The following is a 16,361-nucleotide window of genomic DNA, read 5'->3' as shown; positions in this document are numbered from 1 at the left end:
GGCTGCTTGGAGTCTGAATGGGGCTGTGGTGTAGTAGACAGGGTGCTGGGGTCAGAACTGCAGAGTTAGGATTGCCTAGCGCACAGACCTGCATGCTTGTAGGCTGGTTGTGAGCATCCCAAGATGGGATCTAAGTAGCAAAGCATTGTAAGGTACCCAGGGTTGTAGACCCATGGTGACAACCTCTCTCTGGTCAGCATAGCACCCCCAGATTCCATCTCAAAGGTGTTGTGAAGATAAATACATTAAAGTTTGTGAAGCAATCAGGTACTGTGGTAATGTGGGTCCTGTAAGTATCTTAGACTAGATAGACTATTGTGATTAATAATGTAAAATAACTTGCCTCTACGGCTACCTTGTACTTCCCTGTTTATCTATTTAGTCATCTGGTGTATATTGTCAGACTGCGCTCTCTGGGGCAGGGCCTCTGTGTTATTTGTTAGTACAATGGAGCCCTCATCCCTCTCGGAGGTCCATAGTCTTTACCATATAGAAATAGTAAATAATAACAGGAACCAATTAAAATTTTTCTAGTAGGTCATTGGACTACAGGAGTCTATACATGGCTCATTTAATGGGGTTAATTTAGCCTCGGCTCTCCAGTGAGGTAGCAATACTTTTTGGATGGGGAAACTGAAGCACAGAGATTAATGGCTTGCCAAGAAAGTCAGTGGTGGAAAATGAAATTGAACGTAGATCTCCTGTTTATCAGTCCTGCAGTCACAATGCTATCTGTCCTTCCTACCATTCATATCAGTAAGCATTTGATATATTATGCCTGGAATAGACAGTGAGAGATTGGGGTGTGAGGCTCCTCCCATTATAAGGTCCTGCCCTGTACATGTTCCTATTAAAGTCAATGGCAATTTGAGGTATGCAGGGAATGCATATTTGGGATGATAAAGATGCACAGTTTGACCACTGTATAATATGAGCTTTGCTATTAAATCTCACAAGGTCTCTGGTCAGTGTTACACTTCCCAAAAAAAGTTACCATTAAAATTCAGATGTTGAAACTGTTCATAACACAGGCACAGTGGAACTGAATTGAAAGGAGGCGACACATCATGCTTTCCACCCCATCAAATGCCAAGTATAGACTCCAGTAGTTCAATGACCTATTAGACTGAGATAGAGACGATTGGAGATGCTAAGATAAGAGAAACTTCCTTATTGTTCTTAGCTTTTGGATTTTGTGAGCATTACACAACAAAGCAGTAGTCCCTTCCTCATCTTCACTCAGCTTATTTTTTTAAATGTCTCCCTAACATTGACTTTATATGAAATGCAGCACAGTTTTTCAGTGTCCTTTTGGTGTGTCAGATATACTGTCCTCGGCTTTATCAAAACTACCTTATCTTACCAACCACTTCCAGAAATCAAAAGCACTATCTGAATTTCTCTCAAATGTTGCCTTGAATATTTATAGGTTCCTGTTAAATATTTTCAGCAGATAAAAAACCCATCCACTGGGAATGGGTGGGTTGAAGGACCCACCTTTCTTAGCTTGCAAGAGCTCAGTTCCATTGTGTGTCTAGTGATGGATGCCAAAGATGGTTTCTGTGTATGCTCATATCTTCCAAAGTTCAATGGGAAGGGGGATAGCTCAGTGGTTTGAGCATTGGCCTGCTAAACCCAGGATTGTGGGCTCAATCCTTGAGGGGGCCCTTTAGGGATCTAGGGCAAAAATCTGCCTGGGGATTGGTCCTGCTTTGAGCAGGGGGTTGGACTAGATGATCTCCTCAGGTCCCTTCCAACCCGGATATTCTATGATTCGATGAACCTATACCTGGAGGTAACGCAGGAGAACAGAGATTGCATGGGGAAGTGGCTGGCCTCTGTACTCAGAATAAACATCCACAGCATAGAGGTTTGGCCATATGGATAAGAGGACAGCTTTATAATAATGCAGAAGGTGATATAGCAAACCAGGAGCACAAGATAATTAACACCTGGTGAATAAGGTAGAGGTTGATCCTCATTGCTGAGTAAAGTAACAAAGTTGGACAATCTATACATTCTATTAGATCTTTTGTGTGTGGACATATACTAATAGAAAATATAACATGAGCCTTCCTTACACCATCTTGAACTTCTTGTTATTACTTAGTTTACAAATCAGGATATTTCTCTTCCCCACTGGCAGCATCCTAACATTTTTACTAACTGATGTAATTTCATCCAAACAATTTCTATAATTTCATGATAAGGGCCAACACCATGTGCTAGGCATTTTAGAAATTTAGCCTGAGAAATTGATCTGGGCAATTTCCAGTGGAGGAATGTGGAAACCTTAAAGGGTGGGGAAACCAAGATTTTTTATTTCAAATTTTGGAAAATGGTCGGATTTCTTAAACAAAAACCCTCCAAAATCACCGGAATTCTGGCTTTTTCCACCTAATCAAAACCAGAATCTATTTTCTAAGCAAAACATGAACATTTCTGGACATTCAAAATTTATTTCAGACTGTAAAATCAGTTGGCATGGAAATTGGAACATTTCTAACCTCTCAGATTTCCCTGTGAAAATATCTCTTTTGTGGGAAAAAATTAAGTTACTGTCTCACAAAATGACCTGGAACAAAATAATATGAAATTTTACACAAGAACCCTCATATCTTTCTTTAGTATCTAGTTGCTATAAGGACAAGGTTTATTATTTTTAAATCTGCTTTATCAAAGTCTCTCTCTACTCCTCTCCCTGAAGCACTGATGCCCAGAAATGGTGGATCCAGGATACCTCCACTGAACCTTTGTCTCCCACTCTTTTAATTTGCTGTTTCCTATTGTCACTCCAATCTATCTGCCAAAGTTTCCATCTGCTTTGGAAGTACAGCACTTGGAATTTTTTCCCATTGATGTGATATTTCAGTGAGACTTTTCCAAGTGACATTAAGTTCCTTTCCCAAAATCTCTAAGTGTCTTGTGTCTGTGTTTCTTGTAGTTTCCAGGGTGTACTCTAGCAGAGCTGTCTAACCACTTGACTATCAAAACACCTCCGAAGTGATGAGATTTCTAGACAGTAAGTGCTGCTGGCTAAGTTAAACAAGACCAGAAAGATCAAGGATTGATACACTTAGTTTCCTTCATTTTAAAAATTACTTTTGATAAGCACAGAGACTTCATCAGTTCCTCTTCAGACAACACAGTTTTCTCTTCACAGGCATCCAAGAGTCAATATTTTTAAAAAAAGTATATATTTCATGCCTAAAAAGAAAATCGACAAGTTTTCTGACTTGAATTCAAGAACTCCACTTCATCCACTGCAGTTACAATCCAATCCAATATCTTATCAATAAATTTCATCCCTAACATAGTGCCACCACACACACCTCAATTCCCCCGGTACATAATAATCATAGAATCATAGGAATGGAAGGGACCTCCAGAGCTCATTTAGTCCAGTCCCCTGCACTCATGACAGGACTAAGTATTATCTAGACCATCCCTGACAGGTGTATGTCTAACCTGCTCTTAAAAATCTCCACTGAGGGAGACTCCACAACCTCCCTAGGCAATTTATTCTAGTGCTTAACCATCCGACAGGAAGTTTTTCCTAATGTCCAACCTAAATTGCCCTTGTGCAATTTAAGCCCATTTCTTCTTGTCCTATCCTGAGGTTAAGGAGAACAATTTTCCTCCCTTCTTGTAATAACCTTTTATGTACTTGAAAACTGTTATGTCCCTCCCCCCACCCATTCTTTTCTTCTCCAGATTAAACAAACCCAGTTTTTTCAATCTTCCCTCATAGGTCATATTTTCTAGACCTTTAATCATTTTTGTTGCTCTTCTCTGGACTTTCTCCAATTTGTCCACATCTTTCCTGAAAAGAATACTTTCCTGGATACAATAATCCAGTTCCTAATCAGCATGGAGTAGAGCGGAAGAGTTACTTCTCGTGTCTTGCTTACAACACTCCTACTAGTACAACCCAGAATTATGTTTGCTTTTTTTGCATCAGTGTTACACTGTTGGCTCCTATTTAGCTTGCAATTCACTATGACCCTCATATCTCTTTCCACAGTACTCCTTCCGAGCCAGTCATTTCCGATTTTGTATGTGTGCAACTAATTGTTCCTTCCTAAGTGGAGTACTTTGCATTTGTCCTTATTGAATTTCATCCTATTTATTTCAGACCATTTCTCCAGTTTGTCCAGATCATTTTGAATTATAATCCTCTCCTCCAAAACACTTGCAACCCCTCCCAGCTTGGTATCATCCGCAAAATTTATAAGTGTACTCTCTATGCCATTATCTAAATCACTGATGAAGCTATTGATCAGAACCGGACTCAGAACTGATCACTGCAGGACCCCACTCATTATGCCTTTCCAGCTTCACTGTGAACCACTGATAACTATTCTCTGGGAACGATTTTGCAACCAGTTATGCACCTACCTTATAGTAGCTCCATCTAGGTCATGCAAGACAGTATCAAACACTCAAGTCAAGATATACCACATCTACCTCTTACCCCCTAGACACAAGACTCGTTACCCTGTCAAAGAAATCTATTTAGTTGGTTTGACACAATTTCCATGCTGATTGGTACATATCACCCTTTATTTTCTAGGTGTTTGCAAATTGATTGCTTAATTATTTGCTCTATCATCTTTCTGGGTACTGAAGTGGACTGGTCTGTAATTCCCTGGGCTGTCTTTATTTCTTTTTTTATAGATTGCACAATATTTGCCCTTTTCCCATCCTCTAGAATCTCTCCCGTCTTCCATGACTTTTCAAAGATAATCGCGAATATCTCTGATATCTCCTCAGTCAGCTCCTTGAGTATTCTAGGGTGCATTTCATCGGGGCCTTGTGACTTGAAGACATCTATCTTGTCTCAGTAATTTTTAACTTGTTCTCTCCCTATTTTAGCCTCTGATCCTACCTCATTTTCACTGACATTCACTATGTTAGATGTCCCATCGTTACTAACCTTTTTAGTGAAAACCGAAACAAAAAGAGTCATTTAGCACTCCTGCCATTTCCACATTTTTTATTACTGTTTTCCCCTCCTCATTGAGTAATGGGCCTATCCAGTCCTTGCTCTTCCTCTTGCTTCTAATATGTAATAATGTATAATAATATTTCCTTTTCAATTTTGGGTGACTCAGGAATGTGAAAATAATTAACTATTGGCCTTCTACCCCATGCAATCAATTTTAGATTCCCACAGCATGGATTAATTAAAGGCCAATTCTCAACAAGGTATTGCCCATATTAGGTCCATTATTATTGGTAGGGGACTGTGACAATGCGGTTCTGGCGGAACCCAACTGAGAGCACCAACTCAGGACAAATTGCTCAAACAGGGCAGTTACAGCCCAAGGCTGGGGTTTTTCCACCTCTAAGGCAAACCAAACCAGCCAGACTAAGACTTCGGTCTCATCCCACTGGCTAACCGCAAGTCTCACAAGCAATCTCCTTAGACACTCCAGTTTCCCAGTATTACCACCAGTGCCACTCGTTATGGGGACAAATGGTTATGAAAACCAATACCCCAGTAAAAGAAAAAGGTTCTCCTGATCCCAAAGGACCAAGCCCCAGACTCAGGTCAATATACAAATCAGATCTTACCCACAAATCACGCTGCTGCCAATTCTTTAGAATCTAAAATCTAAAGGTTTATTCATGAAAGGAAAAAGATAGAGATGAGAGTTAGAATTGGTTAAATGGAATCAATTACATACAGTAATGGCAAAGTTCTTGGTTCAGGCTTGCAGCAGCGATGGAATAAACTGCAGGTTCAATCAAGTCTCTGGAATACATCCCCAGCCGGGATGGGTCCTCAGTCCTTTGTTCAGAGCTTCAGTTTGCAGCAAAGTTCCTCCAGAGGTAAGAAGCAGGATTGAAGACAAGATGGAGATGAGGCATCAGCCTTATATAGTCTTTTCCAGGTGTAAGAACACCTCTTTGTTCTTACTGTGGAAAATTACAGCAAAATGGAGCCTGGAGTCACATGGGCCAGTCCCTGCATACTTTGCTGAGTTACAAGGCGTATCTGCCTTCTCTCCATGGGTCCATTGTATAGCTGATGATCCTTAATGGGCCATCAAGCAGGCTAGGCAGAGCTAATCTCAGCTTGTCTGGGATGTCACCCAGAAGCATAGCATAAGTTTGCCATACAGACAGTCTAGAGCCAATATTCATAACTTCGACTACAACACTGATACACACATATAGACAGCATAATCATAACCAGTAAACCATAACCTTGTCCTAGACACCCCATTTGACCCCCTTTATACAAGATTTGGGTGCCACTACAGGACCTTGGTTGCAACAATGATCTATACGGTCCCAGTTTATGTCAGTAACATCACAGGGACATTCTTGGAGCAAAGGGAGCTATACAGCTGATATACTCATTGCTTAAGTGCTGTCATCTGAATTTAGCAGTCAGCATTTTGTGACTATGCTTCAACTTTCCCCTCCCCCATAGGCGCCAACTTTTCCCAGCGCTGGTGGGTGCTCGGCCCCTCTCCTTGCCCCCAGCCCCGCCCCGACTCCACCCCTGCCCTTCCTCCGCCCGTCCCTGCCCCACCCCCATTCCAACCCCTTCCCCAAAGTTCCCGCCCTAACTCTGCCCCCTCCCTACCCCTATTGGACCCCTTCCCCAAATCCCTGTCCTGGCCCCGCCTCTTCTCTGAGCTCACCATATTCCTCCTCCTCCCACCTCCCTCTCAGCGCTTGATGCCACGAAACAACTGTTTTGCGGCGGCAAGCGCTGAGAGCTATGGGGAGAAGCGGGGAAGGCGCGCTCAGGGGAGGAGGCAGAGGCAAAGGCGGAGGTGAGCTGGGGTGGATGGGCGGGGCGGGGAGCTGCCAGTGGGTGCAGAGCACCCACCAATTTTTCCCTTTGGGTGCTCCAGACACAGAGCACCCATGGAGTCAGCACCTATGGATGGAGTATGTGATGAGAAGAGACATTATGATTGACTTAGGAATGTGAGAGAGTTTTCTCAGTTATCCTCTTACCATAAAAGGAAACCAAAGTAAACTCCATCTTTAAAATGTATGCAGATTCTGCAAACCCTTTGGATTCAACTCCTATTGTACTCAATGGTACTTCCTTATGTAGAAGATTTGCAGGATAGGGTCTATAAAAAGGTATTTCTTATTTGTTTTATAATGTAGAGAATCTTTAAATACTGACAACATGTACCATTTGGGGCTTTTGAAGACACAGAGGTGCACAATGAGTCTGCTTGATGTTAAACACAAGGACTTCAAGGAAACCTTACTGCATCACTGAGTACTGCAGTGTTATACTAATCAAAAAATGGGAGCTTCTGGGATGTTAAAAGAACATGCAGAATGAACACTAGCCCTGTTTATGAACACGACTGGAAAAAATAGAAAAATGCAGGTAGAGAAAGACTCATGTTCCCAATTGATTTTAGATACAGAACAGGCCCCACTTCAGACCTACCATCAAAGCATCCACACAGGGCCGTCCTTAGGCATACACCAAATACGCAGCTGTGTAGGGCACCTGAAAATTTGGGGCACTACTGTATCTTAGTGTCCACCCTTCCAGCTTTCCTATCCCTATTCTGACCCTTCCTGCAGGCTCCCACAGCTGGCTGCTGCAGCCTGGTGACTCTTACTCCAGAAGGGATCTAGTAAGTTAAAAGTGAAAAAGCCTCCAGCCTGCCAGACCTATTAGCACAACATTGAAACTGCTAAAGAGCCATTCAAGGGGTAATGAAGCCATTTAACAGGCATTTGCCAACCCCCAGGTATATACTGTCAGTTTCTGAATTTACTAACAAAAACAGTTGTGCATTACTGTAATATTTACTCAGAACATGTTAGTCTACAGGACCTTAGTTTAAAATTTGTTTTCAAAATATTTCATTAGTGAGTTGGTGAAGATTATAAAATCACATCTCTAAAAAATCCTTGCATAGATTTTTAGATGCACAATCATCTTTAGCCTTAAATGTTTGGATCTTCAGACATATAGTTTTTTAAATAAATCCTTCAAAAACCACCCTTATCTAAAATACACATTTTAATTTTAATTACTATAGTAAAAAAAAACTTGCTTCCAAAGTCCTCTCTGTCCATCCCTTTTTCCCTTCACTTGAAGAGAGACCTTAAAGGGACAACACCCCTTTCCTTTCAGATAGCTGGACAAAGAGTTTCTCTTTCCTTCCTTCTGACTATCTGATGAACTAGTTTTAAGAGAACCCTCCAGCAAAATCAGTACCTTAGTAAGATACAAAATCTTTTGTTATGGCTAAAATCTTTGGAAACTTATTTTTTAAAGTTGGTGAAATTTCATAAACATGTCTATTGTTAGGGAGATCACACAAAGTAAATTAGTGTTCCCTTTTTCTAAAAGCAATGAACATTCATATGAACACACTAAACCTCCGTGACTGATTAATTTAAAATAATGTCTTTATGGAGTTGAATATATAATGATCTGGAATGATTACTTTATGAAGGTTTAAGAGTACATTTAAAATATAAAATCAGTTTAGAAATACTGATTAAGAAAATGGAAAGCAGAGAAGAGCTGCATCATGTATTCCATAATATTTAATGTTGTATTCAGGAAGACAGCTGACTCGCCCTTACTACAAAGTTTTTGCAAATAAATGTCTGACAAATTTCAGGGCATATCAAAAAACCTGTGACTGACATTTTTTATTCCCACGTTTAGTGCTTTTAATTAGGTACCTTCTGCATGTCCATTCTGCATGAGAGAGAGGGTACGGGGGTCTCTGCAGGGAATTGTGACTCCCCGACATCCTGAGGTGGGCTGGGCGTCTCACTATCCTTTGATGCCTCGTCCACCCCCGCACCGGGCTATGAGCCCGGGCTGACGTCAGGCATAGGGGCACTGGTTTAATAATACTGCATAGGGCTCCATAAATCCTAAGGACGGCCCTGCATTCACAGTACATAAAAATGAGAGGGAAGAAATCTCAGTGCTTGTCTACATGGCACCACAGTCCGGTCTATGGGAGTGTAAATTGTAGAGAACTCTAAAGTGTTTCCCTTATTGTGACAGATTTATGTTACCAATCTGTCTGAGGCGTCAAGTGATTAGGCTGAGGCTGCAGGATTGTTAGGGGAGGAGATGAAGGAGCACACCAAGTGACAAATTTTAAAGCTTTATTAATTAAATAACAGCAGTGAGTGCTGGGTTTTTCCCAAGTCACTGAAAGGAAGGAAAAAAGCATTAGTGCCCAACCCCTCGCCCACTTTCATACTCGCACACACACAACCAAAGGCTGGCCAAGCCCGGGTGTAACATAAGAAGAAGAGGGGGAAGGGTGGATGAGAGTTCTGACCTATGCACTGGCCATCCAGGGTCTGCTGTTGATCTCCGACTTGCTTCAGCTCTCAGATTAAGCCCTGGGTTTTTCCGGGGGTGTTTTCATCAAGGGATCCTCGTCTCCCGTGCTTTCTGTACCAGTCCAAACCGGACTTCTGTGGCTCCCTTAGGTTCCCCAAAACACACTGGCTTCAGGGACGCAAGACTGTTGTTTTTTTAACTCACTGGCCTTTGCAATCTTTCTTGTTTTACAGGTCTGTTTTGTTCAGTTCTTTCCCACAGGTTTTTGGCTGTTTGGCAGCAGGAAGCTTGTTTGTGTGCATTGGCCTTGAGCAGCAATTTCACTCCTTATCTTCGAGCCTAGCTGAAGCATCAAGTTAACCCGTTCCTTACTCCCTTCCTCCCCCTGCGGCCTCTCACAACCTGCAAAGGAATCTTTCATTCCACACTCACACCTCCAAACCTTCCCCAAATCCTTTCCAATGCATGTAAAAGCATTAGCAATATACAATGCTGGTGCTTACCCAAGGGACCCCCTGGGGGGGGGGCAGTTTTATTGTGACATTCCCCCCCCTGGACCCCGAATAAACATTCTGTTTTGAGGGGTCACCACTTAGGTTTCCACCCTCCCTTTGAAACCATGGCCAGTGTTACCGTTGGCCTTCTACACAAGCAGCAATATAACCCAAACAAAATTATTAGGGCAGCAACAATTGCATACACAAGCCAGTAATGGCTTCTGGCTTTATTAGTAACATAGCATAACACATTCCCTTGTTGACATAGATGCCCCATCCAAATGGCGATGGCAAAGGCGGCTTTCTCCACATTGAAGATGTGCTGCAACTCTGTAAAGGAGGAGGCATTTATTTGGAATATGGTGAGTTGCTCCCAGACGTGCGTCAATGGGAGAAAAACATTGGGCGTAATCCATGAAAAATTAAACACAATATAGTTAGAAATATTAACCTTACTTGGCATAATTGTGGGCCAATGCACGGAAAAATGTTGCACCTGAGAGTGTAACAGCAAATCAAGGGGTACCCTGGGGTAGGTGGTCCTTCAGACACACGCAGAGGTATTGGTAAACATATGTGCCTTGGTGGGGGCGTATCCCGATGCCTCCCCTTTTCAGCAGATGTGTTGACCCACCTCATAAAAGCTTTTTTTTTTTTTTTTTTTGCACATTATTTGAGGGGGCTTTATAGGCCATAGCTGCCAGGTGTCACCCAGGTAATACGTGGTGCCACACTTCCAGGATGACGCGCTGCAATTGCCCCCTTGCCAATGGACAATAGACCTTCTTTTATACCATGGCCAATTTTGGATAATGGTAAAATTAACAAAGGAGGACAAAATCATCAGAAACCCAAGGAATTTTATAAAAATATGCCACCATATATACATTATATTACAATGAAGGATTTTGAAGGCTTGAAGCAGCAGGAGCAGTTTTAACACTTTTGTTTGTGGTGTTCCTGGGCTTTCGCTATTACTGCCTGTTCTGTTAACAAAGCAAAAGGGAAAGAAAAGGGACAATGTAAATGCACCTATTGGGGAAACTGAGACACATACAAGAACTTTTTAAGCCATTAGTTGTCCTGTTACAGCCCACCCTGGTTTGTTATGGATGTTGTTTGCCTGGTTTGGGAGGTTACAACAATGATATTGCATTTAGGGATTAATACTTGCTATTGCCCGCCAAAGGGCCTTTTATTTCGCTTCAGACCACCACATGAGGAACAGGGTCTGCCCCTTGGGGGTCCATGGGAAGTCCAGGGCCACCCACCAGGTATTTTGCTGTGGCCCTGCTGTGTTTATTTGGACTATGCATTGCTTTTATGGCTTCTCCCCTCCAGCCTAATGCCACACTGTGGCTTGGGCCCCATCACTTGCTTGAACCAGGGAGAGGCTTTGGAGGTACTTTCCCTCCTCATAATTATAATTATCCAGATAATCCCATGAGCAGATGGAGACCCGGACAGTCCAGGCAGATGGCAGCTCCACAGACGAGCCCACGATGGCATGAGAAGCATATGTTTTGAGCTGATTGGCATGCGCCCATTTTAGTTTACCTGGTAGCTGAAGTTCGTAAACTACTGGGGAGATGTGATTTACAAGGAGTACGGACCCACCCTCTTAGTGTTCAGAGTGTGGGCTGCCTTTTTTAGCTTTTGCAACATTACTTTGTTTTTAATTTGCCATTTTTAGATGTTTTTAACAACGATTTTTTTACACTTGGCCTTTTTTTAATTTAAAGCGGCCTTTACGGCTTTGCGGGTTTTACATAGCTTTTTTTTTTTTAACTGGGCAAAGCTGAGACTTTTTTGGTTGTGGCAAACAGCAAATGTGATTATTGGTAAACACAGTATTTACATTTGTTTACTAGCGGGTTACTAACACTAACACTTTTTTTTAGGAATTAACAAATACACATTGCCCATTATACAGTAATTTAGTTTTATTATTTAATTTATTTTATATACAGGATTTTAGTAAAATGTTTTTACTACAGGGCTTTAGAGCAACAGGCAAGGACAAGCACACCCAATTTTGAGGAGTTTACTTGGTACAACCTGGTGTTCAATAGCTTCCCTCCCTCCCCAGCCCACTGGCTCGAGATCTGGGGTAGTCAGAAGGATTTTATGTGCCATATAAGGAGTGGGCTAACTTTTAATATTTTTGCTTTTAGAGCTTGTTGGTTATGCATTTTTAATAACTTTTTTTAAATTAAAAGGTTTGGCCTTACTATGCTAGAAACACACTGCATTTATTTGTATTGATAAGTATTAGACAGCGATTTTTTTTTTTGCTTTAGCAAGTATATTAAAACCTTAGTATTTTTTGATATTACCCAAAACATTTTGTGTTTTAAGGTGCACAAAGCAAGTATTTGCATTTTAGTACATTTTATAGCTATAGCAGTATGTTTTTTTTAATTTTTATTTGGCTTTGTATTAGGCTGTTTTGTAGCTGGGACAGAGAGCTTAATTTATTTTTAATTACCTTTAGGTATACAGTATTTATAATTTTTCCTTTAAAACCAATTTCCCCTAATATGGTGTTTACTACCTGAGGATGTTTTTTTGCAGTATTTTTTTTAAAATACACAATAGTGCTAGCAACAAGACAAACACCATAAGACAAAACATAGAACACAAAACACAATTTTTATTGTGACCGTAGATTTATGGTATTTTGGGTTGCTTTTTTGCTGGTATTAGCTTTTTTTGAAGACAAAAAGAACATGTTTTTACCCCTTGGAGGGTGGCAGATTATTGCTTAAAATATATATTTTTTATAAATACCCTTGCTGATTGCAGGCAAAACAGAATTACCCCCATATTTTTTGGGGGTTGTTTTATAGGCAGGCCAGGTTTTAATGGTTTTTACGTTTATTAGTTAGGTAATTTGCATTAACCCAGATGCTTTTTGGCTTGCTTTTGGATTCAAAGCCATTAGCAGCTTAGAGACTTTGTTATAAAAGGGATACCATTAACTTTTACCAGAGTTTTGATTACTTTTAACTTTTGCTTTTAAAACCTACAAAAATTTGAAAAAGAAAACACAAGCTATTGTGGCTTTCTTTGGAGCCCGAATAGGATTTTAATTATGTAGCATGATATGTTTGCAATTTTTTTTACCCTTCTACAATATACACGGCCCAGGTTCTGGGGAAAATGCACATTTTTTTACACTGTTTTGTTTTTATATATTTGTATATAGATTACATTTTTTATATATTTGGGGCAATTAAGTTTTAATAGAACCCCCCTTATATTTTTTTTAGCAAATCTGACTAAATTATTTATAGTTAAATTATTTTAGTTGGATAGTTTTTGTTGCCTAGATTATTTACAGACTTTTTTTTTTTTTTTTGAAAAAGGGCTCATTTTTCTTCAGAATGGCTGCAAAGAAACCAAAAAAATTTTTATAACACTTTTTAAAAATATTTTTACAAAGTTTCACTGCTTTTTTTTTAGCCTTTGCAGAGTTCACTTATTCCTTTTTTTATAATTACTTGCTTATTTTGTAAAATGATACCTTACTTAACTTAGATTTTACCATTTTAAGTACTATTTTAGGGATTTGAATTTTCCATGTCTGCACTTACTCCTTTCCTTACTCCTGCCACTATGCCCTCTGGGCTTCCAACCTGTTTTTAATTTTTTGTTGTTGTTGTTGCCTGCCTGCTTGTTTGGGGCCAATTTTGTGGTGGTGTTGTTGAACCATCCCTTTTCATGAGCACAGGCTTGGGTTGCCGCCTGGTTAGTAATTTGCTCTTTTAGTTGCTTAATTTTTACTAGCTGCCGGGTACACACTTCTGCCCTTTTCCCAAACTTTTTTTTTATTTTGACAATATTTGGTACCACATAGCCACTGCAATTTACATCAATCCCATAGCTGCCCCTAAGTTTTTACCCTTCTGTCTCTCATACTTGGCATACAGGTTTAACTAATTTTGCCAATTATGCACGCTTTTTTTGAAGCTTTGCCACGGAACCCCAGGGATTGTATCCCACCTTGGTGAGGTTCTTACCCCCCCTCTGAAAGAGGCAACACAGAGTCACGTCCCTTCTTGTCGCCCCTTCCATGGCACGGGCATCAAGTCCACCAGCCTCCTGTGACACCAGCGGGCCAGGCACTGGGACTGGCAGCGGGACACCCATGTCCGAGCTCCCTAATGCCCATCCGTCCAGCCTTGAACCCATTGTTGATGCCATCACCCACGACTGCAGGACTTTCGAGTCCGCAGTTGTACCCTTCTGTTTCGTGAACATGTTGTCACAATTTGTTAGTACAACTTTTAAGGGTTTTTTTAAGTTACTTGAGATTTTACGCTGCTCATGCCGGCACCGGGGCTTACAATGTTAACCCAGCCTGCACCAGAGGGAGAAACGCTAAGCCTTCCCCTGTATTACTCAGCCTACTACCACTGAGGGTCCGTACACCAAATATAAAACCCTTCCCGCGCAGAGCGAGAAACCTTAAGTTCTTCTTTTATGGTTAGTTATGCTACGGCTGAGAGTGTATGCACCAAGGATTTTTTTTGCTTGGAGCGGGGATTTTTATGTTTTTTTTTAAAATTGTCCCTCCCTCTTACAACTGGGGGTATACCCACCTGCAACTCTGTCCTCCACCACCCTGAGTGGACCAGGGTGAAGACAGGAATGCTAAACCACTTTTTGTTTTTTCGCCCTGCAACGACTGAGGGTGGGCATACCTTTAATTATAAAATCCTTAACATGAAATACCAACCGTGCCGGGCAGAGCAAACATGAAATACCAAGGGCAGAACAGTTGGTGCGCTCAATATTTCATTGTATGAAAACAGACCTCCAATCCACTTTCTAAAGCATAAGAGTCTAATATTGTTGTCAGAGAAGGGATGCTGGTTGAAAACATTTACTGTCTCTTTATCATACCAGCAAACCAACAAAAGATTACGCCTTGTATAGCATATGAAAGGTTATTTACTATAAGATTACACATGTTTTTAATGCTCTGTAGTTTGTTTGCGTAGCCCTTCCTATGTTCTGTCAAACTATGTGCTATCAACACAGGAGGAGGAGAATCAACAATCAGTTTTAGAAATACTTATATAAGATTCCTGAAGTAGATCAAGCATGACATTATGGCTGAGTTATGTCAAGTCAGTTGTGAATGATGTAAACACTTTCTATGACTACCTTAATGTAAATTTGTTTGTCTAGTAGCATTGCCTCCCTCCCTGGTTATCGTAATGAGAAATGAGGAGTACATTAGGTACAGTAATTGAGACTGAAATATTTCTAGATAAACACTAAAAAGAACTTGGAGAGCTGGATTTTTTCCCCCATTTTTCTAATCACTTTAACTTAATTGGAACTGGAAAGGGACTTTTAGCTGCATCCACCGTATTATTTTTTATTAAACATAATACTGAAGACTTGCTGAACTACCCCCTTGTTTCAAAAAGCTGACTGATAAATCCTGACTATTAGCTAATGGACTGTTAGACCTAAGTGACTAACATGGAAAACATGATGAGAAATGGAACTACAATACTAAAAAGGACAAAAAAATTATGTTACTGTGACATCAAATGGTGAGCAAAAATGAAGTAACATCAGATAGGCACAGCTGTAGTGAGGAAATGAAAATGAAATATTCCAGCGAAGAGTAAGGGTCATCTTCAAATAGTCATGCTGTAGAGGAGCGGACTCACTCCTGCGGCACCTCCTGCTGATGACTTCTGGGAATTAGCTCAATCCATCCTCTGGAGCGCCCTCTGCAGGCCAGTGGTCCGCCTGTCCTCTGGCCCCCATGTCCCTCCCAGACCCCAGTGCCCTTGTATCTAGGGTGCTGCCCCCTGGCAGTACACCCCTCAGTACTAGGATCTCCCCTCCCTGGGGAACCCCCACCCACTATCCCTACCATGGCTCAGAATACAGCCACTGTCAGTCACCAAGTCCTGCTCCACTCATGTACTCTGTCCCTAGCTTGCTACAGCCAGGCCCTTCTCCCTCTGAAGGCAGAGAGAGACTGCTGAGCTCCTGGCTCCCAGCCTCTTTATACAGGCCAGCTGAAGCCTGATTGGGGCATGGCCCAACTGCAGCCACTTCCCCAATCAGCTAGGGTTTTTAGAGCTGCAGCCCTCTGCCAGGGCTGTGTTAAGCCCTTCCTGGCAGGAGTGGGATAGCCACCCTGCTACACATGCCCTTACCATCAGCTTTTAAAGTTCTGGGAATAAAGGTCTCTAGTCATATGCACAGTCATTTCTTGTGCCTAAGGAGACATAGCTACGATAGGCATCATACCATTGGCATTTACCACACAGACTGTTTGAGCAATTCATTTCCAAGAGCAATTGGTTTCATAGTGTCAAGTATCAGATGGGTAGCCATGTTAGTCTGGATCTGTAAAAAGTGACAAAGGTGCCACAGGACTCTTTGTCCTTGGTTTCATAGTGTTTTGCAAACACTATGGAGAGATAACACTAATGATTGCCATTGTTCTTCAACTCCAGCCAGTAGTTGCTTTGAAAGGCTTTTGGCTACAGCCAGTTAGAAATGCGGGACAGGAACAT

At 41.3% G+C, this 16,361-nt stretch overlaps 1 protein-coding gene across 1 annotated transcript in view; it reads right to left on the bottom strand.

The window, feature by feature from the left end:
• LOC101949395 (ATP-dependent translocase ABCB1-like) overlaps positions 1-16,361 on the bottom strand; it is a 232,472-nt gene that overhangs the window by 83,095 nt on the left and 133,016 nt on the right. The window lies entirely within an intron of this gene.

Source organism: Chrysemys picta, chromosome 2 (assembly GCF_011386835.1).
Source record: "Chrysemys picta bellii isolate R12L10 chromosome 2, ASM1138683v2, whole genome shotgun sequence".
NCBI lineage: Eukaryota > Metazoa > Chordata > Testudines > Emydidae > Chrysemys > Chrysemys picta.
This window is presented reverse-complemented; position numbering and strand designations above follow the sequence as displayed.